Raw genomic sequence first — 25,906 nt, forward strand, 5'->3', positions numbered from 1 at the left:
CTATATATAAACTCTGATTATTCACTCTACTACCACTGCCTTTATTAGAAACATTCATAATCATTATCCTATCTTTGCCACATCATCATAGCTAATATTCAAGCCTTCATAAGCTGCTTTTTTTACTGCTAATTCTCTGTGGGAAAGAGGTGTCCGTATGAAGACCATATCATATACTTATTACCCGTTTTTTGATAAATGATAAGGGAAAAACTTCACACCAAAAATGCATTGAGCTTGAGCAAGTTCTGCGTTTGATGCTGTTGATTCTTTTTTCCCTTTGCCATCATTGACCTACCTGGTTAGCTAGGTAGACAGAAAAGCTGCAGGAGAAAGGTGGGGGTGCCAAACCAGACTTGTGCCCCAGGGGACCTTTTCACGGTCACTGGAGGAACTGCCTGTGGCCTCGGCATCTTCCTTGAGGGCCACGGCCATGTCTAAGAAACCTTGTCTCCACAGGCTGCACAAAGAAAGATAATTTGCTGAGCTAAGTCTTTTTCTTAAAAGAACCCATTTAAGTTGTATTCGTGGCTTTGCACCACAAAACTGACACATGACTGGCCACTCAAGACACTTTATGTGTATTCGCAGGCTTATTCGTTGGAAAAACACTTTTATGTAGCACACAATGAGTAACAGTAACAAAAAAGTGTATCAGGAGGCTTTCATATTGCTCTACAACTTTTCATTGACACATTTCATTTAATTATTTGAGATATTTAATAACTAATTAAGAATTATGTAATTAGGCAGAATGCACAATATAATCAGAGTATCTCCAGGCGATGGCAAACATTACCTTCATTTTGTCTAGTTACATCGCATTTACATATTTCTAAATCTTGGTGCATGATAGTTAAGACACCCTGTAGATCAAAAAACAATATTAAAATTTTCATAATCATCTCTTGCGTGTTATTGGTGGCTATGGCTGCTTCAAGTTATTCTTTCAGTATGGTACAAGCAGTTTTGAAGTGAAATTGTTTTGCATCGAGGGCATGTAATCTAGGCAATCAAGCAAAAGGTCAAGTTGTGTTCACTATTCAGATGTTTAACTAAGAAGCTGCAGGAAAAGGAAACAAGACACAACACCTAATAAACAATGCAAAATTTGAAAATTTAAACTGAACAAGAAACCAGTTTTTGAAAACACAGAAAAAAAGCCAGCAGCTTACATCGAATACACCCTTGCTATGTACTCCAAGTGAAGTTGTTACCGCAATGCTTGGGCACCATATGAACGTAACAATCAACAACTTCGAGCAGAATATTAACACCACTAAATGAACTGGCCTCTGAAGATTCTTGATCTGAAATCCTCAACGAATTGTTCTGGCGTTTAATCTGTCAAGCTCAATCTGTATTCTCAAAAGCTGGCTCTCGGCCATAATTTCTCTAAACGCAACATCAGCTTAAATCTCAAGATAGGGTTGACCTGTAAATAAAGTGGATAATGCATGGCAAACATCATGAAATCTCTTACATGTTAACCAGAGGGTTCACTCATGCAGCCATGAAATTGTGATGCAGACACGATATATTGAAGCTGGTTTTGTAAAATGTTTCATGCTTCCAAGGCTTCTTGTGAAAGCTGTCTCCACTAGCTAAATAAGCGATGAGAATAAAAAAAGAACTTCAACCTGCTCACAATACGTTGGCCATTTGCAAGTAAACAGCAGCCTTTTTGGGCGCCCAGGTTGCCTGGTGCAAATCTACTATGCCACAGTACTTGCGTTACCCAGTACCAGCCACTTTAAAATTCAATGTGTTCAGAGCCTTTTCCCTCTCTTTTTCTGTTTTGGAAACAGTTTAACATGTGTTCAGTAGGCGTCGAGAAAGGGGACAGAAAACACTGTGCACCACTGATTTCTAACATGTTTCGCTGGATGCAGCACACCGCACCGGACGCAGGTGAAGCCAGTGGAAATGCGATGTCATGCAGTCGCTTGTCCTGGAAGCAGGGCATATGGTGGACTAACTAGTGCGTGCGATCAGATAATATTGCTGCCGAAAAACTTTTCTTTGTGGTTTTTCACATTTTAGGAGGTCTCTACATGTCTAGTAAGCACTTTTATGACAATCTGAACCCGTATACGATAGTGTTCTCTTACATCAAGTTTTTTCTGATTTACCAGTGTTTCCATTGCACGCCACTTATGTTAGCGACACTGTAGACACTACAATGGAAAAATTCTGGACACCTCGAAACACTGCTTGGGTAGTTTATGGCACATCAGGCAGGCATGTTAGGGGAAGAAATGCTACACACCCGTGCAACAAAGTGCTGCCGCAAAGTTGTCAAGCACCAACTTCCGGGACAAGGCCGGCTTCAGTCGAGGGCGCTCGATGTGCTGTTCATCCCCTGTAGTAGAGATCAGTGGCGTGGACCCTTTTATACTGGCTGTCTTTTCTGGTCGGAACCTTGGCAACAGCTTCCACCATACTTTTTTTGAACCTGCAACATGTGCAGAGAAAGTCACATCACTGTGCGTTGATTGTATGGCTTTATTGTGCTACACATTCTATCAAATCATTAAAAAATACAGTTCACACATTTTTACTTCTGTATATAGACAGTCTAGTTGCTATACACGCGAAACATTACCATTCCTCTGACAGAATGCAACAATAGAAGCGTACACTGTAAAGCTACACTAAAATTTAAATTGATGTGACACCGTATGAGCATACAGTATGCTTACTGTATGCTTTAGCCCTGTGTCAAGTAAAAGTTAATTGTCAATCATTTATGGTGTATTTCTACTTATTCTGGGTCATCAAACTGTACAATCAATGTTCCAAGTTTACACAATGTTGGCTTTTGATTGCCTATGTGATCCGTTTCCTACTTACGCATGCAGTAATCCCACTGTATTAAGGAAAAAGAGAATAGGAAATGCCGTGATAATCTTCTACATTTGATGAGGGCAGGAGCAATGACCAATAGCATGTGGTTGAAGCTACATAAATACTTAGTTTTCACACAGCTTAATTATTCAGCAAGTAATAAAGAGCTATCCTGTGTACCTCTGCATGACCAATAAAATCTGACTACTTGACACTGCACTAAGGCTGCCGCTTGGTACTGTTCGGCAGTTCAGCTTTGGTTTTCTGATATACAGAACTGTTTAGGTACCAGTAGCTTACTTTGCGATAAAATGGAGCTTGGAGCACTGGTCATTTGCACATAAATAATGCGACAGCAAATATAACACAAGGATAGGAATATGGGTCTCTTGGAAAAAGTACATACACATTATCATTATAATGTGATGTGATGCCACAGTGAAACAGAAAGCAACGCATAGAAGTGGACGGCGCTTCCATGCCACCAAGGTTATTGGACAGACAGTACTTCAGAAGTGCCCGCAACACAATGTGTTGGCGGGCTAGTTGGTGTGAATCCATAAATACTTTGTTAAGCGCAAAACAATGGACACAAGAAAGACGACCAGCACAAGGCGCTACACTCAAGTGACATCACTTTATTGCGTCGCTCCTTTATAAATAGTAGAATCTAGAAGAACATCCGCAGTGAGCACCATGTGCAGAGACCACCAACAACCAATCACAAGAGCGTACTCATGCGACGGGATCCAAAAAACCATATTGAGCACTGCACAAGGTTAAAGAAGGCACACTAATGCACTGTGACCCCAATGACTGTATGAAGAAAGCTTTCGATAACTCTCAGGCAGTGGTATCACAGCACTTTTTCAAAATCGTAGTATCACGAAACATGGCTTTGCACTTCCATATTTTACAATGTTGAGCCAAATGGGAACCTGTGCCTGTTGGTATGGATCGCTTAGGTTCGCAATGTTTCGTGATGCTACGATTTTGAAAAAAGAGCCGTGATACCACCACCAGAGAGTTATCGGAAGTTTTCTTCATACAGTCATTGGGGTCACAGTGCATTAGTGTGCTTTCTTTAACCTTGTAAAGTGCTCAATATGGTTTTTTTTTTGGATTCTGTCGCATGAGTATGCTTTTTTGATCAGATGTTGGTGGTTCCTACACATGGTGTTCACAGCAAATGTTCTTCTAGATTCTGCTGTCTACAAAGGAGGGACGCAATAAAGTGATGTCAGTTGAGAGTAGCGCCTTGTTCTGTCGTCTTTCTTGTGTCCGTTGTTTTGTGCTAAAAAAGCAATGATGTATTCCTTGTGTGTGTTTGAAGACAGCTCCACACGCAGTAGCGTATCCAGTATTACTGCCCAGTGGTTTAGCTCGCCGCAGTTTGAAGTGCGACAAAACATAAGGAGAGAAACCTGCATTATAGTCTTGTTGCAAACAAGAATATAACGTGAAGTGCATTCTGAGGCCAGAAACTATAAAAAAAAATTTCATGATGCACCGCTGTGCAAGGTTTTATAGCAAAGTCAAATACATTTAGTGTAAATATGACACTATGATGGTGCACAATGGTGGTAATCTGTAATAATATAAAAGGTGCCTTAATGTTACAACAAAAGCTGACATTACTTAATAATAGCCCTGTAAAATTTAGCATGCAGGGGCACCGCTTGGTTAAACAACAGTGATGTATTGTCTATGTACACAAGTATTACCCACGCATTTCTGCCATTGTCTAAATGGCATAAATGAATGGGTAATACTTGTATACATAGATATTACATCTCTATTGTTTAACCAAGTGGGTAAACTATGTCTGCCTGACACAAGACTAGAATTAAACCATAGATTATATATAGTCACCCTAACAGTAACACCTCATTTGAACTTCACAGTAAGTAGACGCCTGTTGATGCCAGCCTCCCCCAATGCTAAACTGTGCTGCATGCTCTACAGAGAAATTATAGTGGTATCACTCAACTCTGAAGCAATTCAGGACTGCAGCACTGTAGAAGACATCTACAAATGTCCCATTTCATGTATAACAGCCTGAATTGCTTGCACATCTTACCAAGTGCAAATTAAAATTTCTTTTTGTTTAGCATTTTTGCCTGCTAGACCACAATCCAATGTCATCAATATATTAACATATTACCTCAAAGAACCTAATTTGGCTTATAGATTAACACCTTTGCATACTGCCACAGCTGCACTCTGTCATATGCGTTGCAATCATAAAGGAGTGCTGGTCCACCAGCACTCCAATGTCACTAACAGTGATCACCTACACAGCTAAGTAAACGGTCATGATTCAGGTGGCAAATAGCTATGAGAAAAAAAATCCACTCACCTTGAGAGCTATAATACTGCAATAACTTGAGAGAGATGGACCCATTGCAGGCAGCAGACCTCTTCTCAGCTCCAGCACAACAGCAACTTGCCTTTCAGTAAAAGAAAAGGATTGATTAGTAATGATAAGTTACCTTGTTTTTGCTGAGTATCAATACAATCTGACTTTCATGCATATCCACTCTCTGCTTTAGTAATACAACTGAATTATTCGTCAAATAAAAGAGTCCATGATGATACCATTCGCTTCTCTTGTATGTCCAAATTTTTTCGCACTGATACCCCGTTTACTGCTTGCTTAGTGGCACGAATGCCTTGACTGCCCAGACATCATTCGAAGGAACACGTCTTGCTGCACCGCAAACGGTGCAGCAAGATGTTTTTTTCTGGTCACAATTAAAACGTGCACCCAAGCAAGAAAGTAACGATCACAGGTAGTGAGCGACTGCTATTGCCTCGAACGTTTATTTCCGTATTTTAACAGAAGTTCTTGTATCGGATACAGTATGCTCTCAAGCCAATACAAGCGTCAATACAAGAGCTCAACTGAACGCAGTTTTATTCTACGCTTTTAACACGAGTGAACAAAAGGTTAGAAGTACCTCACGGAAATTGCGATCGAGCCAAACGCGCTACGACTGGAATCGATCTGAAAAGATAGGTTGATCCCTTTCCCCATTCATGCGTGATTTTTGCCCTATGACGTTGCAAAGTGGTCTTTTGAAACAATATTTCTGTTCGCGACACCGGCTTACCACACATCATTTTAACACCTACGTTATGCAAACCAAATAAGATTAAAATGGGCTTACCTCATGAGCAAGTTACGAGCGCGCGTAGACTGTTGAACACCCGTTGAGAGCAAGCAGGCTATCCGTGTCCAAGCGCATACGTGCACCCAAACACAGGACAACTTCTTCGATGCCGCAGTGAGCAGAGTTTTGTACACGAAGTGAAAGACATCCAGTGCAAATATCTCCGCGCGATGACGGCAAATAACGAGCGCACAAGCGTACACAACACAGCAACAAATTCGGAACTTTGCCAATTCGAACGTGCCGAGACCCAAGCAGCGTAACCATCCATCGTTTCTGTTCTTCGCTCCCGATGCGTCAATCTCTCTTCCTTGGGGTCTTGCTCCACCCTTGAGTACAAATCAAGAGATATTTACGGCGAATTAACAACATTTACAACACGACTCGAAAAATGCCGGCTGACTACACATGTGCATCTCCGTCTGCCACTCCTAACCGACGCGCAGCGCGCGCTGCCCCCTGGTGCCGCACTCTGAGCGCGGAGAACCGAACAGAATCGGTTTCGTTTTCGCATTTGTGCTCTAGTTACTGGAACTGCAATATAATTGCTTGACAATTAATTGAATTCTAAAAGAGGAGAACGCTTTCTCTCCCACAACTTAGTGCGTTTTATACAAAGGGAGAGAGAATTCAAAAGGCAGAAAGGCAGGGAGGTCAACCAAAGCATTCGCTACTGGCGATAGCAAACCCCTGTGCTACAATGAAGTGCAAAGCAGTGCACTGCGATGCGTCCATAAGCTCGAGTACAGTGATAATTTGGGCGGGTTGGTGCATGTAATGAACGGGTAAATAATGAGTTGTGTCATAACATTACCCATGCATAAAGCACGTGGAACTAATGGTGTTGCATTCTAGGTCAAAAAGAAATGACGCTTGAATCGTTACATCTCGACACTGGGCATTCTTTCTTTCCGAAATATTTTTTTTCTTCTTTTTGACAGTATACACAGTACTAGCACGGTAATAGGTCCTTCATCTTCAGTCACCTTCCAGTAGTTTACATACATGTCGGTGCATGTTCGCGTTCTTTATTCTACCGTACAAGAACGAGCGCGCTTACCGGTCTTGTTTCAAGATGAAGCGCCAAATGTTTGCGATTACATCTTACCGCAAGAATTAACACATGAACAGTGAAGATTATGCGTAATCGATTTGTCTCAATGAATGGGCAGTTATTGTCAGAGACGAGATATTTTGTAAATATCATGGGAATGAGTTCAACCAACTACATTGCAGTTCAGCAGTGCCCCTTTGACACTTGGGTTAATTGCTTGCCGCAGTCGAAAATTTCCTCCGACCGTTGTACTTGGATCTATAGGCCGCCAGTCCCCTTCGAGACCATTTATTGCCAAATGTAAACGCAGTTACGGTCATTATACCACTCCCTGCGTTTCGGTACTGATTTAGAATGCGCACAATTTTTGGCGTATAGAGCACCAATGTCATTCCCAGTGCACCAGCACCTGAGTGCCGCAAGCTTGTTTACGTATGCACGTATGTCCCCGGCTCTTCATTCACTTAAACATATATGCTGCGTTATTAACTACAAAGCGCTTAATTTGAGAACATTGCGAGAACACGCATATATTTGCGCATATGATCAGCGTTACTAAGCCCATATGCGCGGCAAACTGCGACCGGAATAGAAGATGCGTATATATATTTATACGATCTGTTATTGCAGCTTTTGGTAGAAGGCTAGCTCTCACATTTTGTACGCAACTTCATAATGCGTACAGTTTGCGTGTTCAATAAAGTATTGTTAGCTGAAACTTTATGAGTACGAGCGCTCATTCAGACAGCTTAAATTTTCTCACAATATACAGATGTTCTCATAACAAAAATACGGAATTCTCTCTGTTTCGTCCAAAACAGTGTATAGCCGTTATATGATTACAGTGAAAATGTCCGTAAAGCTGAATACGGAGAGCACTTTCCGTATATTAACGGCAGATTTTGCCGTATTTTTGAAATATGACATACTTTCCGTATTTTTATCTGCAGTTCTCCGTATAATGACAGAAATCCCCCGTAAAATTACGGAAATTTTTTACAGTGTACCCGGAAGTCTACCCCGACAATGCGTGACCCTCGTGCATGGGTCAGGGCGATACTCGCACACGTGCTCTGGGAGTGCAGAAACGGTCCGCCGGACTCTACCTCCGACAAGTGGGAGAAGACCATACGAAGCCGACTACTACAAGAGCAGCAATGGGCCGTCCAGCAAGCTCGCGCAGCAGCCGTCAGGTACTCCCTGTCGGTCCCTGCGTGGGAGACGCCCACTGCGTGCTGATGTGCGTCCTGTAGGACTTTTATTAAAGTTTTTGCAATCCAATCAGGCCAGGTAACATGACGTCATGGGTCGGAGGGAAACTGCGTTGTGCTATGCAGGCGGTGTTGGATAAGCGGCGCCACTAGTGACGTCGTTGCTGTCTGTCCCACCCGAGTGTGCGCAGCAGTTTCTCTCTGGCTTCCAATTGGATGGTCAACGCATCATACGTACGCCTTAGGAGCAGACAGCTTTCGATCAGCAGCGCCGCGAGCAGAACCGGGATGGAGCTCGTCTATACCGTGCCGATGCTGCTGCCCAGGCACAAGAAGAGGCGCATGCAGCCGAGCGCAAGCAGCAACTGTGTACAGAGGATCCGGCAGCCTATCATCATCATCATCATCATCATCATCAGCCTGGTTAAGCCCACTGCAGGGCAAAGGACTCTCGCATATTTCTCCAACAACCCCGGTCATGTACTAATTGTGGCCATGCCATCCCTGCAAACTTCTTAATCTCATCCGCCCACCTAACCTTCTGCCGCCCCCTGCTACGCTTCCCTTCCCTTGGAATACAGTCCGTAACCCTTAATGACCATCGGTTATCTTCCCTCCTCATTACATGTCCTGCCCATGCCCATTTCTGTTTCTTCATTTCAACTAAGATGTCATTAACTCGCGTTTGTTCCCTCATCCAATCTGCTCTTTTCTTATCCCTTAACGTTACACCTATCATTCTTCTTTCCATAGCTCGTTGCGTCGTCGTCAATTTGAGTAGAACCCTTTTCGTAAGCCTCCAGATTTCTGCCCCGTAGGTGAGTACTGGTAAGACACAGCTATTATACACTTTTCTCTTGAGGGATAATGGCAACCCGCTATTCATGATCTGAGAATGCATCCCAGACGCACCCCACCCTATTCTTATTCTTCTGATTATTTCAGACTCATGATCCGGATCCGCGGTCACTATCTGCTCTGAGTAGACGTATTCCCTTACCACTTCCAGTGCCTCGCTACCTATCGTAAACTGCTGTTCTCTTCGAAGACTGTTAAACGTTACTTTACTTTTAACGCGATAGCGTTAAGGAGCTCGTGTCGCAGAAAAGCCGGTGTCGTCGGCGTCGGTATCGGCGTTGGTGTCGGCGTTTTGCGGCGTTGACCGTGAGCGATAAATCACGGCAGGCACTCCATAAATAAAAAGCAACTTCCAAGATGGGCTGGGTGGGAATCGAACCAGGGTCTCCGGAGTGTGAGACGGAGACGCTACCACTCAGCCACGATTTCGATGCTTCCAAAAGGTACAAACGCGCCTCTAGTGAATGCGGTGTTGCCTTCGAAACGAGCCGTGGAAAGTTATACTGTGGTGTATATCGGTAATTATGAACATGTAACTTACAGAAGTCGCAATTACACGAGTAGCGAAGTGCGTTTCGCTGCATTTCTTCTGCGCTTTCCGCACACGGCGAGCCATCTTGCGGCAAACACAGAAGACCCCCTCCTTTCCATGTACGGCGCTGCCCCGACAGATGGCGCGCCACGCACGCATTGGAGCTGTCGCGGCTCGGACTCTCTCCCCTGACAACGCTTCGCCTTGCTCCCTCTGTAGAATCAAGCGTCTTTCCTTTCTTTAGATCACTATCTCTCTATCTCTCTGCCCGTGCCGATCACGGCGTTTGGCTGGCGTGCATCATTTCCCCCTCCGGGATACCGAGTTCTTTGGTTCGCTCCGCTTGCTCAGGCGCACGTTTCGTTGCTGCGCCGAACGCCGCGTTGCTCGACCATATGGCTCGACGCTCACCGCGTCTGATGCGGGGCGCCTCGTAAGTGATGGCTGCCCTGTAGCCCATTGTCTTACACCCATTGGCGGGTCGACGGGAACGCTATCGCGTTCCACTCTTGAAGGCGAAGCTTAAGCGTCCTCCAATTTTTCTGCACATTAATTTAGACGGACCCTTCTGCTTTGCCTCTCGAGGTCAGTGAGCATGCATTGCAGTTGGTCCCCTGAGTTACTAAGCAAGGCAATATCATCAGCGAATCGCAAGTTACTAAGGTATTCTCCATTAACTTTTATCCCCATTTCTTCCCAATCCAGGTCTCTGAATACCTCCTGTAAACATGCTGTGAATAGCATTGGAGAGATCGTATCTCCCCTCCTGACGCCTTTCTTTATTGGGATTTTGTTGCTTTCTTTATGGAGGACTACGGTGGCTGTGGAGCCGCTATAGATATCTTCCAGTATTTTTACATATGGCTCATCTACACCCTCATTCCGTAAAGCCTCCATGACTGCTTAGGTTTCGACTCAAACGCTTTCTCGTAATCAATGTAAGCTATATACAAGGTTTGGTTATATTCCGCACATTTCTCTATAACCTGATTGATAGTGTAAATATGGTCTATTGTTGAGTAGCCTTTACGGAATCCTGCCTGGTCCTTTGGTTGACAGAAGTCTAAGGTGTTCCTGATTCTATTTGCGATTACCTTAGTAAATACTTTGCAGGCAACAGACAGCAAGCTGATCGGTCTATAATTTTTCAAGTCTTTGGCGTCCCCTCTCTTTTGGATTAGGATTATGTTAGCGTTTTTCTAAGATTCCGGTACGCTCGACGTGATGAGGCATTGCGTATACAGGGTGGCCAGTTTCTCTAGAACAATCTGCCCACCATCCTTCAACAAATCTGCTGTTACCTGATCCTCCCCAGCTGCCTTCCCCCTTTGCATATCTCCCAAGGCTTTCTTTACTTCTCCCGGCGTAACCTGTGGGATTTCGAATTTCTCTAGACTACTTTGTCTTCCATAATCGTCGTGGGTGCCACTGGTACTGTATAAATCTCTATAGTACTCCTCAGCCACTTGAACTATCTCATCGATATTAGTAATGATATTGCCGGCTTTGTCTCTTAACGCATACATCTGATTCTTGCCTATCAAGCCGTCGTTAACCCAGTGATAAACCCAGTGATTAACCAAGTGATTAGCCCAATTATTGGCCCAATGATTAACCCAATGATTAACCCAGTGATTAACCCAGTGATTAACCCAGTGAGAAACATCGAGGCCGCCCGTCTTAGCTTCGCTGGTTAGCCATCTGTACGGGGTCCTTGGGTGGTGATTTTTGTATTAATAGGTTTGATAACAAACTTAGTGAACTCTGGATGCTTTGCCGAAAGAAATGCGCGAAATGCGACCCACTCAAATTAACACGATTTATCACAGGTCTTCTGGGTTTTGAAGGGGTCCGCGACACAAATTAGGCATCTAGTTTCTATCGTTAATTCTGGTACCATGGAATGCGTCAATATTGTTGCGCCCAGGGGAATGCAGTTAGCAAATTATTCATTATTGTATTTAATCGTAGAAACCGCTTTGTGCCTCGACCACAGTTACACACAACGGCGATTTTTTAATTTTGGCAGAAGGAGTGACATATGGTACATGTGACACTGACGTCAGAGGCTGAGAGAAAAGACGGGGAATGCGGGAGATGGAAATTCAAGACGATGAGCAAAACGTGAACAAGGTGAATGCAGGAGCCAACGTTTCGACAAGTGGACTTGTCTTTTTCAACGCAGCGTGGCTGTGCCTTGTGATAGGCTTCACACGCCAGATCGCAGGTAACATTCGTATAGTACAAGCTCAGTACCACCATAACACGCTTCGACAAAGGAAAACATCATTTACACTTTTGCAACCACAAAATGATCTCTGATTTTAATTTTTAGCGGTTCGCACCGTAGTACGTTTCAACGACAACGCTACGAGCGTCATCAGAAGGCCCTCTAGGCTGTGGCAATTGCGCATGAACCCCCGCTCAAGAGCATTGCAGACGATGCCGCGTATTCCTGTGCGCTCCCACGCCGCACTCCAGAGAGGAGTTTCGTTGTAATCAAGGCGACAACTCTGTCGAAAAGATATGCGTGTAAAAGCAGCCTTGAGGCGAGACTTGCAGTATATCTCTATAATAGGCGCGCAGTGGTTGCAAGCAACCAGGGAGGCCACTAGGAGAGCCAAATGCGTAAGGCAAAAGTTTCCTTCATCATTTGCTCAGGTCTTCAACTTCGAAGACGAAAACCTTCACTTCCCATGCGCCAGTTTTTAAAACTATCTTTGCCTTCACCTCGGTATTCTATAACAAATGCAATCCACTGCTACAAAGGGCAGCCCAAAAAACTATTGAACCATCACTTTTGGCCTTCCGCCGTTTTGTGTCACGGCGTGAAATCCCCGATACCATATACTCGAATAACACACTGTCTTTCCACAGCTGTCCAGGAGTGTTTAGGGCCATTCTGCCGGCTCTGCAAGAATACGCTGGTGATGTCAAATCGAATGGAAGTTCATGCAGATAGAGCTCCGTGGTGGGGTTGCTGGTGGGAGCGCCTCCCCAAATCGACAAAACACACATTGAGAATTTCACTGGGACTATGGCTCGGGTCCTTATTACCCGACAGCAGGGCCTCTATTAGTAAAACAATGAACTTTGTTGTTTTGTTATCATCGTTATATTTACCGACACTGCACGTGCATAGATGAGGTGCATTAACACGGAAAGTTGGGTCTTCTCAACCTCTTCCTTGCAGCAGAGGCAACAAGCGTGTGATGAGCATTGTACACGCGCAGCCTTGGTACCGCGGAACGAAATATCTATAATTGAACATTTTGTGCATTCACAGAAAGGTGGCTGATACTCCAAGATGAATTTTTTCTTGTATATTGCTTACCATGAGAGTATAATTTTGCACAAGACGGCTTAAGGTTTACGCAATGCAATTATTTTGTGGAAATATCAGTTATTTTAGCGAAATGTTGGTTCAGAAACCTCTAAATTTAAATTTTCTGCCGTAAAATGTTGCTTTCTCAAGAGCAATATAAGGTCTGCAAGTGGGAGAGAATAATGTGAGAGTTGGCTAGACGGGTTATGAAGTACGAAACCGAAAGAAAGTGCGCCAGGACTAAACATTGGACATGTTTATGGATAGAAGAAAAGGTCACTGTTTCGCCCAAAACGCGAAGCATCGATTGCGAAAGCAAATTAGTGAACAGCTACACAAAGTAAGGAGAGTAGTGTTATCGGCCGTATAAACTGTAAGTATAGGCATACCAAGTTAGCAAGCATGCTGGCATACGCGCACAAGCTAACATGAACACATGTCAATGAACGTGGAAACTCGTTGTCAGAACGCTGCACTGAGGAAACGCGGCAGCAGGAGCGAGCGAATTGACTTTCGTACAGCCGCTCACATCAACGCGAAATGAGTCACGAAAACGCAGCGCAGCGGTGACGGTGCGCGTCTCAGATGGTTTCGAAAACACAGTAGCATAGCCGGGCGAGCGCAGCCGCCCGTAAAACCCCTTAAACTTCGTAAAGTAGCGACGCTCTCCTCCTATACCTTCACTTCTCCTCGTTTCTCCTCTCTTTCACGCTCCCTCCGCGACCGTGGCGCCGCGTACACTGCTCGAGCGTAACAACGGCGCCAACATGCGCTCCTCGCCCCTCCGTAGATGCTTCTCGAGCAAAAATGGCGCTGATGCAGGGCGCGAGGGCCCACGTGATGCTATTAGGCCAATAGGGACGCGGCGTCGGCTTCAGCCATAGCGCGCCAGGAGGAGGCGGCATTCATCAAAGCGTGGCACTACTTTACGAAGTTTAAGGAGCTTCAGCCGCCTGTAGTTGGACGCGGCCTACCTCCATAACCTCCCCCAAGGCCTTGCACGCGACAGAAGGTGCCGCCCTTCCTCCCCGGTGTCATGCGTTGCGTGCGCGAGATTGAGCCGCGATCGGCAGCGCATCCTCGCAAGCTTTCACTCGCACACACAGCATGCGGCGACAATTTTATCGCTCACGGAACCTCACGGCGACGCCGACTGCAGCAATGCGCCTGGAATGTTCATTGATATCCAAATAAAAAGCGGTTCTCGACTAGCGGGCATGTGCTTCTTGTATGTACTTGTTTTCGTGGGTATGATTTATACCACCTATTTCGAATACTTACTAAAATACAAGTACTTAAAAGTCACCGCTCCTTTGTGCCGCCTAGTTATCTCATTCTTCGTCTGTTCGCGCTGTGAAATGTGCCCTATGGTATGCAATTCCACTGGCAAATCTGAAAGCTACTAAATCACCACTCTCTATTATTCACCATACATTTAAGAAGCACTTGTAATGCTTCTTAAGAGTGTTCATTGTCTACTTGTATTGCGATTGCAATCATATAGCCACTCCAAGTGCATTTCCGGCGTTGGCATCGCCTTGATGTTCCGTATCCTGCAACAAGTACTGTGTTTTTTACGCGCAGTACTACGTAAAACTACAGCATTAGGGCGGTAGTCCGAAAGAGCGTCCCTGCCTCGTATTTGTGCGTAGCGGAAGATACTCGGCGGAAGAAGGAAAAAAAAAAGAGAAGAGTGAAGGGTCTGCTCCGCCGGCGGGTGCATTTGCCCGGACAGTGGCTGTGCGCGCCTGTAGACGCGAAAAACGCGCTTGCTCCTCTCGTCGCGGCACAGCGGCGCGGCTCGCGAGGCGCACGAACACACACACAAAAAAAGAAAACGACACTTTGGCACGAGTGCGGAGGCGGCGAGGTGGACCTGGTCGTCGAGACCCGCTAATACTCGCGCCGGTGCGAGAGAGAAAATTTAGGAGCGTTTGGTCTTTGAATGTCTGTCTGCCTAGGGAAAACACGGAGAAGGCGGGAGACGGAAATTCAAGGCGATCAGCAAAACGAGAACAAGGTGAAGCAGGAGCCAACGTTTCGACAAGTGGACTTGTCTTCTTCAACGCGACATATGCTTTCCTCGCCACAGTAAATATAAGTGGGGTTCTTCTAAGCAACGAGCGAAGGCGTGTTAGCGTGCGAATTGAGAATAAAGGACTGGTGTGCACAAGGCCAGAGACCCGGCCGTCTGTCAATCACGTCTCAATGCCCGTGTGTCAGCAGGTGTGTCAACGGCGCGCACAGCAGCCATCAATTACCTGTTTCACAGGTGGCTTTAGGCTATTGTGTCTCTGAGAGAGATAATAGAAGGAGGGGCAGAAACCAGTGCTCGAAAAAAAAGAAGAAAAAAGGAAAATACTGAAATGGTATCAATAAATAAATAAAGGGGGAAACGGAAAGAAGAACGAAAAAAAAAGGAGAAAAAAGGGGAGAAACGCTAAGAAACTAATGTAATTGTTGCCTATAGCTTGAAATTTAGCATAGCGAATAGATTCTAAAGCTCCCTTTGAAAGGTTTATGCCTATTGGTTGCAATGTGTTGAACATATGGATATGATTCTCTGTATTTTCTTTCTCGTTCTGAACGGAAGTTTGACTGCAAGATGTAGAGTTTAAGTTCATCAAAGTTATGAAATGGTTGGTTGCAATGCTCGCCGACGGATTTGGGAAGCTTTTTAGCTGTGTCTACGCGATGTCCGTTTAATGTGACATTCATTGATTCTACTCTTTCACCGATATATTGTTTCTTGCAGAAGGAACATTCAAGCATATAAATTACATCCGAACTTCTACAAGTGAAGCTAGATTTGACTTCGTGGGCACAACTATTTGCCGTGCTTTTAATTTTAATGTTACTTTGAAGGTGCCTGCAGGTTTTGCACCTGGGGCGACAACATGCTTTTCTTATGGGGGAATGCTGTTGGCTGACTTTTGCATCCAATAACATGTCTCTAAAATTCCTGTTGCGGCGATAGGTAACCCTAGGTACATCCGGGAAGGCTTTTCTCAGACGCTTGTTACTTGATAATATTGCGTGGTATTTTCGTAGGATGTTGTTTAAGTGTGGGAGTGCATTAAAATATTTTGTTATAAAGGCCGGCTGCCTGTCAGATTCTGGTGTGAACTGTTTCTTCACAAATTCCGTCTGTCTCTCGAATCTTGACGCGACATCATAAGCTCTATCGAGAGCAGTTTGGGGATAGTTCCTTTCTGCTAGCATTGCTTTGAGGCTATTAGGTGGTGGATATAATCGTGGTCTTCGCTGAAGTTTTTTCTTATTCGTTTCCCTTGTCAGACAAAAAAGTGGCTGTGGCTTAGGTAAGGTTAAGCCCAGGATGCGAAGCATACTAGCCTTTATTTTAGTTGTTGAACCACTGTTTAGCCTGGTGAACTGCTGTTGCTTGGCTATATTTGGTTCGACTAGACGAAGAAACAACTCATGCGTTACTCTGCTTCGCCTTCAACAGTGGAACGCGACAGCGTTCCCGTCGACCCTCCATTACAATGGGCTACGGCGCAGCGACTACGCGCCCCGCATTGGACGCGGTGAGCGTCGAGCAACGCAGCGTTCGGCGCGGCAACGAAATGTGCGCCTGAGCAAGCGACGCACGCCTGAGCCTTAGAAACAGCTCGTTTCTAAGGCAACACCGCATTCACTAGAGGCGCTTTTGTACCGCTTTGAAGCATCGTACTCGTGGCTCAGTGGTAGCGTCTCCGTCTCACACTCCGGAGACCCTGGTTCGATTCCCACCCAGCCCATCTTGCAAGAGTTGAGCCAAAGCCACTTCTCCTCTGTCGTAACGTCACGGTGTCACGTGGTATTCAAGGCGACACCGCCGCGCCTGAGGAGCTGGGTTGAGCTCTCGCAATATGCTTCGCATAAAATTCCTTACTTGCAGTGTCGCGGGTGATGACTGTTGTAGTCTAAATATTGCTGGCTATTCGTAGGCTTCCGGTAAAGTGTCGTTCCCAATTTTCCGTTTTCTATGTACACCTATCGTGTCCAGGAAGTTGATATGACAAGAAGAGTGGTGAGTATTAAATTTAATACTCAGGTGAAAGCGATTGAAATGGCTAATTACGTCGGTTAACGCGCTTGTGCCTAGTTCCCATATTATAAATATGTCGTCAATGTAACGAAGATAGGCGTGGGTTATTAAAGGGTAGGAATTCAACAGGTCTACTTCAAGCTGTCCCATGAAAATGTTCGCATACGTGGAAACGAATGGTGTTCTTATGCACCTACCGAAAGCTCGCAGATAGTGAATGGAATTGAATTCGAAATAGTTTAGGGTGAGAACTAACCTAAGGGCCGACACGTAAGCTTCAGGAGCGTGGGCTTGGGGATTGATTGCGAGGGATTTCGATACGGATTTTATTACATCACTCTGGGTACGTTAGTGTTAAAAGCAGAAACATTCAAAGTGACTAGAATAGCATGGTGGGAAAGGATTTGGTTGGCGTTGATGCCGTCGATAATTCGAAGGAAGTGCGGCGCGTCTTGAGCAAAAGGTGGGAAGGTGGTGGGGATGTTTAACAGTGGTGATATAAGAATTTAGATTGTGACTCAGTAGGTGTGTTGTTATTAGACACAATAGGCCGACTTGGGATTTACGCTGTATTTATTTCTTCGCCCGGAACATTATGTATTTTAGGAAGAAGATAAAAGCGGCCTGCTTTTTAGTTCTTGGGCATCATGAAGCGATGTTCAGATTGCGTAATTAGTTCCCTAAACAGGAGCTGCGCTATTGTGTTCTTAACAGTATTGCAGTAATCTGAAGTTGAGGTAAAGTCGAGCTTTCTGTAATGGGTGTGGTTGCTCAGTTGTATGGAGGCCTCATTCTCGTACTTTTGTATAGGCCAGATTACGATACTGCCAGTTTTGTCAGCTGGTTTTATTGCAATATCATTCCTTTTCGCAAGTTCTTTAGAATTCTGGTGTTGAGCAGGTTACAAATGTCTGCGTTTTCGGCAATGCCGCGCTGACTCTAGAATTTCCTTTGATATCAGCTTTATGTATAAATCCAAGTCTGGGCACTGTTCGGTTTGCGGTGTCCATGTGCTAGGTGGTCTAAGAGAGTCTCTGTCTTGTTTTCCTATGTCTGGTCGATCGAAAAAGAACTCCTTGACGAGTATGCGTCTTGAAAACTCTGTTATATCTTCGTGGAGTTCGCATTCGTTTACTGCGTTGTTCATCGGACATAACGTTAGACCACATTTCAGGAGATGAACTTCCTCGGGACTTAGACTCTGAAATATGTCTACTACGTTGCTGCAGTGCTCTGGATGCTCGCCAGTAGGACTATCGGTGTAGCTACCTGCTGCAGGGGTTATATTAGTTTCTTTGGGTGGATCTGCAGCTCTAATATATTTATGCTTCCGTTTGTGAGTGTGTATTTACGATTCGCCTATGAATAATTTTCAAGCAGCGTTACCTACGCTGATATTATGCAACTGCTGGTGAACGTGCGCTGTGTTTTTCTTAATATTCCTTGCGTGTTGATTTTTCGCTCTTAACATGCTCAGTCTCCGTCCACATTAAATTACGGACGACTCTTTGTATTTCAAAAACTGAGCTCACGTCCGTTTTTTTACGCAGAATTCCGCCTTTTCTCATGAAACTGAAGGGTCTATGCAATTTTTACGGTTTGACCGTAAATTTACGCAAATTTTCTTTAGTGTACCTCCGAAATCGCCTATTACATTTCTGTCGTCTATACAGATGCAAAGCGGCCAAGGCACCCTCCCTGGGAACGCATGCCCTGTCGCCTATACGGACGTATAGGCGAAAGCATCCCGGAAGCAATCCCGGAGAGGTAACTGTCTCTGGGATCGGTTCACACATGCATGTCGCCTATACGGACGTAATCCGGCCACGCACCCCTTCCCCACCTTAGGAATGCATGTTCGGTGTGACACTATCTCCAGTATCGGCTAACACATTTCTGTCGTCTATACGGACGTAGCACGGCCAAGGCACCCTCGCTGGGTACGCATGCCCGGTATGTAACTATCTCTGGGATCGGTTCACACATGCATGTCGCCTATACGGACGTAATGCGGCCACGCACCCCTTCCCCACCCTAGGAATGCATGTTCGGTGTGACACTATCTCCAGTATCGGCTAACACATTCTGTCGTCTATACGGACGTAGCACGGCCAAGGCACCCTCGCTGGGTACGCATGCCCGGTATGTAACTATCTCTGGGATCGGTTCACACATGCATGTCGCCTATACGGACGTAATCCGGCCACGCACCCCTTCCCCACCCTAGGAATGCATGTTCGGTGTGACACTATCTCCAGTATCGGCTAACACATTCTGTCGTCTATACGGACGTAGCACGGCCAAGGCACCCTCGCTGGGTACGCATGCCCGGTATGTAACTATCTCTGGGATCGGTTCACACATGCATGTCGCCTATACGGACGTAATGCGGCCACGCACCCCTTCCCCACCCTAGGAATGCATGTTTGGTGTGACACTATCTCCGGGATCGGCTAACACATTTATGTCGTCTATGCCAACACAACGCGGCTGAAGCACCCTCCCTGGGAACGCATGCCCGATGTGCCACTATCTCTGGATCGTTTCACACATTCCTGTCGCCTATTAGCCCCGAGAACGAACGCGAGCGGCGCTGCGAGCGCCGCTCGCGTGACGTCAGGGCACGGACTCGCGCCTGTCGTCTGCTACAGTTCGGTCGTTGACCGGGCGCTTACTGCGGTGTTTTCGTTTGTTCGCCCTCGTACTCTCTGCTTGTATACTTATGGTTGTCACCTCAAATATATTTTTACGACGTCTTCCTTTGCGAACACTTATTCAAAGAGCTAATTTCTTAGACAACAATGCAGCTCTCGAAGGCAACGCTACTGTGCCAGCCGAAGCGACGCAGACCAGCCCATTGCGGGTTTTTCATACGCGGATAGACAATCGCAAAAGCATGGCGCCTATAGGAATCCAGTTATGATACCATACCTGCCGCGGTGCAACAAGTATGTCACAAAGCTGACTATATATGACTTCTACAGCAGTTACGTTGATTTTATTCCGCTAAAACAGGTTTGCTCACGACGAGTAGTTCATGGTATAATATCGAATTTTTGCATTTCCTCACAGAAACGCTCGGCAGTAGCACGGGGACTTAACTAATACTGGAGCTTAGATTCTACACGCCTCACTTGCTTCTTCAACTGCTTGTCAACATTAGGCGGTTCTTCACGTGTTATTTTTTTTAAGTGGCGGAAATTTGAAGTAAAGTTAATGAAGGCTTACAGCTATTTACAGAGTACAAATAGGAATGTACCAATATATATTCCCTTTTCCGTGCTACACGTTCAACTCACCTCTTTAGAGCGCGTTTGTTAATGATTAATAATGTATGTTATGTTCCTCTTTTTTGTCTATGTTACCAAGTGTATATCATTTATTTATTTCAATGCAGCAGTGTGTTTTGCATTGTTATTGTGGAAATATTTCACTTTTCTTTCATATATTGTATAACTGCAATGTTTTATGGCCACTATATAAATGTAATTTATATGGCGCTTGATGTGTTACCCCATGCAGCCATATTGTACCTAAGGGGGCGCGGTTACCTCAACCCGCGTCTGTGCGGCTTTTTTCCCTCATCCACCTCCATTTACCACTCCTCTGTACATGTGTGTGTGTGTAAATGGAAATTAATAAATCAAATCAAATCAAACTCACTTGAGAAATTTACTGGTGCTTGTTGCTTGAGGAATATACATGACGAATCTGTTTGGCGAACTGACACAGGCTGCTCGGCCCAATTGTTTTAGTGAAGTATGCCTGCTGGACCGCATAGCTGCAGCCAGAAAGAAGTCGAAGCGTCAATGACTACTAGTATGGGACATATTGAAGATATAGGCCCGTATTCAGAAACAGAACTTAAGTAGGGCGTCACTAAGTGCGGGAAAAGTACAAGTGTTAGGTAAGTTTTAAGCGAGTACTTAAAAAACGACACTTAAGTATCACTTTCGAAAGTAACACTTTTCGAGTCAAGTATGTCGTCTGGTGTCGAGGATACGTAAAAATTTTACGTCTACGATAGGTTCAATGGCAAAAAAATAATTTTTGCAGCAGTGTAATGTGGATACAACTGTTGCAGTGCTTGCCCACGCATTCTTCTGAGTAAAATACAAGGAACGGTTTGGTTTTAGCTCACGAGGGTTGCAATGTGGGCTTGTTGGTAATGCATCTTCAAGGGGAGTATGGTAGCGCGATTCAAAGACGGGACAAGAGAAGACACAAAGGGACACACACAGCGCTACACACAGCGCTACACACAGCGCACTGTGTGTCCCTTTGTGTCTTCTCTTGTCCCGTCTTTGAATCGCGCTACCATACTCCCCTTGAAGTTGGTTTTAGCGCCTTACTCAAACTCGTCTGGCCACAAGTTCACGTTGGTTCTCGCAGCCACTGCGGTTCTGTGTGTCGCCGTCCCGACTTTTTTTGGTTTTGCTGCTGAAAACTTGGGGTGTTCTTGCGCAGAGAGTGTGTGTGCGTTGCGTGTTTTCAACCCGCGCGGAAGATGGAAAAAAGGAAAACAAACTTTTCCGAAGAAGAACGCGTCGTGCTCCTTGAGTTCGTTTCGCGCCATTGCAGCCTTTCGACAGCGAAAAACCTCCGCGTCGTCTCCTCCGGGACTTCTGATGGGTACATGAGTGCAGTAAATGCACCTGCTCACACCAGGAAACCATGCAATGGTGTATAGAACTCCTCCATTACGTATGCCAAATCATTAGCATCTGGCAACTTCACGAGCTGCGGGAACAAAGTCTCGTCAATCATTCTTGACATTCGTGCAATGATTCGAGACACAGTTGCTTGCGAAACATTAAGGAGGTTCGCGGTGACAACCTGAAATGTTCCGGCGCCGTAGAATCGCAGCGCGATTAGAAGCTGGAGCAGAGGCTACCCGGGGTGACCGCGTTCGTTGTCTTTGGGGACCAGTAGCAACATTTCCAACAGCCGTAGCACCGCTTGCTTGGAAAAGTGGTACCGCCACGAGAATTCCGCGTCGTTCCATACTTCCGTGGGATTCTGTCGATCCTTAAGCCGTAGCCCTAATGGCCACACGTATCGGTATGCCTCATCCTCCATAATATTGTGCACACGTCCGGCGAGGTCGTCAAAGTCGTCGAGGCTGCCGTAGCAGGCGGCCATCTTGCTTGCCATGCGAGAGTAGCAAAAGTCGCACTTAAGGTTGCCAATGACCGTACTTTACTTTCCGGCACTCAAGTGTCCATTAAGGTTTACTGTAAGTACAAGATTTGTCTATGAAACGCGTTAAGCATCGACCGGCTACTTAAGTCATAAGTTAAGGGTAAGTTCCGTTTGTGAATACGGGCCATAGAAATTCCCCCGGTGGAGGGTCAGAAATCAAGTGAAAGTATATGCAAGGCTTGTGGTGCTTTCTTTATGAATGTTTGCGATCGGATTGAAGCAAACTTAATTTAGCCTGCAATGTTCTCTTTTATGTACCGACGAAGCGAATAGTTATCCGTTTGTATAATTAAATAACGCTGGATCGAGACATCGTGAGAGAGAAGGTGCTTGAATTTTCCTTTTCCAGGCAATCTAAGCTGCGCTGTAGTAGCTCGAGAATACTTTAGCCATGCCAGTTGGCGCTGTAAAAAATACTTTATGGTTTCAATTCGAAATTGTAGTGAACTGATGGGTTTCGCGAACATAGCGTGCCTCGCCATACGGACAGTCGATTGCTACCGTTACGTGATCAGGGGTGTGCCATATTGTCGATAAAGGCTACTGAGGGCCACTATGAAACATATTTCATCACTTTCAATTGAGTGACTCTCGATCTTAACAACGAAACTTTTCTCTCATGTGATTGCTACTATGGTGTTTGTGAATTAACTATGTAAATACTCTACATGACGCACCGTCATGTTAACAGCCATGAGCAATTCGTTTTTTTGGAGGGCTGTTTGAGAGGGGGATGAAAATAGCAGCAAACTTTTTCATAAGAAATGCGCGCCTAACTATTTTTTTACGCATTAATGAATGGCCATATTTGAATAGAACAACACCCAGAGTAATAGGAATCATGATGACAGCTTCGCTGGGCAGTGTCTTTCTAACATCGGATAACATGTTGACGCCAATTACCAAATTTTTCTTCCACGTAAAATGCAATGCCTCTCATAGCTAAATACTAAAGGAATGCTAAGTGTTTAGCGAAGCATCATACACAACTTCGCGCGTTGAATTCGCAGATATTCTTTTTTTAGTCAAAATTTACCGATAGACACGGCGCATATATGCATTGCAAAACCTAGTAGGCCCCTTTAACGCTACCTAGCTTGCGATATCCAAGCCGCAAAGTTTCTCGACTCACATGCTTTTGAAGAAGAAACTGTGGTTAAGGCATGGCAGCTGAAAGAAGCCGACGTATTCTTCAATACGTACGGGTCGAGCCGCCCATACCCCAAGCATACACGAAGGGAACGAGCGCGCGCGGCAGCCAAGCGCGAGCCGGAGCGAGCGGCGTCCTGGCCGTGACGTCACTCGCGAGAGGGCGCCACTCCTAATTCTCGCCGCTAATACGGACGAACCCCGGCCACGAACCCCACCCCCACCCTTGGAATACATGCGCGGTGTGACACTATCTCCGGGATCGGCTAACACATTTATGTCGTCCATACGGACGCAGCGCGGCCACGTCACCCTCCCTGGGAACGCATGTCCTGTATGGCACAATCTCCGGGATTTGTTCACACATGCCTGTCGGCTACACGGACGTAACCCAGCCATGCATACCTCCCACCCTTGGAATGCATGCTCTGTGTGACACTATCTCCAGGATCGGCTAACACATTCATGTCGTCTATGCCGCCGCAACACGGCCAAGGCACCCTCCCTGGGAACGCATGCCCGGTGTGTTACTATCTCCGGGATTGGTTCACACATGCCTGTCGCTTATACCGACGTAAGCCGGCCACGCACCTCGTCTCTTTAAAAATAATAAATTTATAGAATCTCTGAACCGTAGCTACGCGGACTCTACTACCTTGTGTGGGTACATGAGCATCCTGTCATAAAACAGTGTTCGCAACGTATCTAGGTTGTCCGAAGCATAAGCCTAGAGTTATTTATAAAAGGGGATTAGTTTCATAGGTTGTGCCAGTGGAAAATATTACGTAGCCAAATTCCAATATGGGCCTAACATACCGTATTTACTCGATTCTAAGCACCCCCTTTTTTTCACGATCGCGATGCCCAAAGTGAGGGGGGGTGCTTAGATTCGAAAAATCTAGAATGACCCCCCCCCCTCCTTCTTTTCACTGCGACATCACGACGAGACGGGCGCCAGAAATAAGATTTTATTTTGCAAACATTCAAAAGAAAAATCGGTGCAGAGTGTGAACCCACCGCTTGTGTCGGATGCTCAGTCACTATTACTGCCACTCGAGTTCGTCGCACCGCTTGAACCACCGCTCTCGGTATCCCACAGCAGGTCGTCTTCCGCTCCGTCGAAGTGGTTTGTGATCGAGCACTTCTTAAATGATTTGACCTCAACGTCCACTTGGACTCGCTTCCAAGCGTCCGAAATCCACTTTGCGATGTTTGATGGGGACGCTTTCTGCAGCTTTCACCATACAGTCCGGCTGTACGGCGTACGCGCGCCGCGGACGCCGTCCCACCTCGGGACTCCGACAGCTCCGGCTCGATGACAGAGTGAACAAGCGCACTTGGCGGCCTTGGCTACGCGCTCTTCCTAACAAATTGGGGGGTGCTTAGATTCGCATGCAAACTGTTTTCCCAATTTTCTCGCGGAAATAGAGGGGGGGTGCTAAAAATCAGGGGGTGCTTAGAATCGCGAAAATACGGTACATCCTATACGTCATTAGGAGGTTATGCCTGCGTATTCCAGATTGAAGGTGACGAAGCCGTCGAGCATAGCTAGACCCTTCATTGTATTATGTGAAATGTGACTACGCCAGGCGAGCTTGCCATAATGATAACAGCAACGTGCTTGACCGAGTCAACATGAGGAATGATGTAGTGGCGGTATTGGAGAGATGCATGTATCTGTGCAGTTAGCAGAAATACTGGCACCATACCTTTACAAACATTTAACAACATGCATAACTCGTCTAGCCATGTCTCAGGCCTTCATAAGTCTGTAAAAAACTGGTGTAGTGGGCGTTTATTAGTTGCGGATGTAAAAAGTGCGGTATCGTCCGCATTCACAGAAACGTGTACTCCCGAGACAAAAAGAATTGAGCTTACCAAATCTATAAATAAAGTAGGAGGAAGAATGGCATCCTGCGGTACACCTCTTGTCTGCTTGTAGTTAGGCGTCGAAGGACCGTGTTGATAAAAAATAAAACTCCCTATCTCTCATAAATACTTCGGGAAATGCACAGCTTACAGTTTGTTGAACAGAACACGAATTTGCACACTGTTGTATGCTTTTGCAACATCTAGTGTCACCAAAGTGACACGCTTTCGCGTCCGGCGAGCAATTTTCATGAGGCTCTGTATATCTACCTGGGCGCACCATAGCGAGTACCCAGGACGAAATCCGATCTGACAAGGACGGAGAAGTGTATCACCCTGTATAAAATTTGTTATGCGGCCATGAAGAACCCTTTTTAATAATTTTAGGACACTTGAAGTAAGAGAAATTGTTCTTATGTTTGGTAGGTCAAGTCTAGCTGATTTATTAATTTTTCACCAGTGCTAAACGCTTTAATCAGACGACTTATAAAGGCTGCACTAGGACTTCCCATCAGCACGGCTAACGATAGCTTATTGCGCCTAGGGCTGCATAACACACTAGAAGAGATAGCTGAGGCTCAGCAGGTGGCCCACCAGGAGAGACTAATGGGGACACGACCTGGGAGGGCGCTACT

At 45.6% G+C, this 25,906-nt stretch overlaps 1 long non-coding RNA gene across 1 annotated transcript; it reads right to left on the reverse strand.

Moving 5' to 3' along the window:
* Window positions 1–317: 317 nt before the first annotated feature.
* LOC139057064 (uncharacterized) lies at window positions 318–6,495 on the reverse strand. The gene is made up of 4 exons (XR_011512560.1): window positions 6,018–6,495; window positions 5,207–5,297; window positions 2,270–2,455; window positions 318–460 (listed from the first exon to the last, which is right to left on the reverse strand). It is a non-coding gene; the product is annotated as an uncharacterized lncRNA (long non-coding RNA).
* Between the last annotated feature and the right edge of the window lie 19,411 nt (window positions 6,496–25,906).

This window comes from Dermacentor albipictus, chromosome 1 (assembly GCF_038994185.2).
Source record: "Dermacentor albipictus isolate Rhodes 1998 colony chromosome 1, USDA_Dalb.pri_finalv2, whole genome shotgun sequence".
Classification (NCBI taxonomy): Eukaryota; Metazoa; Arthropoda; class Arachnida; order Ixodida; family Ixodidae; genus Dermacentor; species Dermacentor albipictus.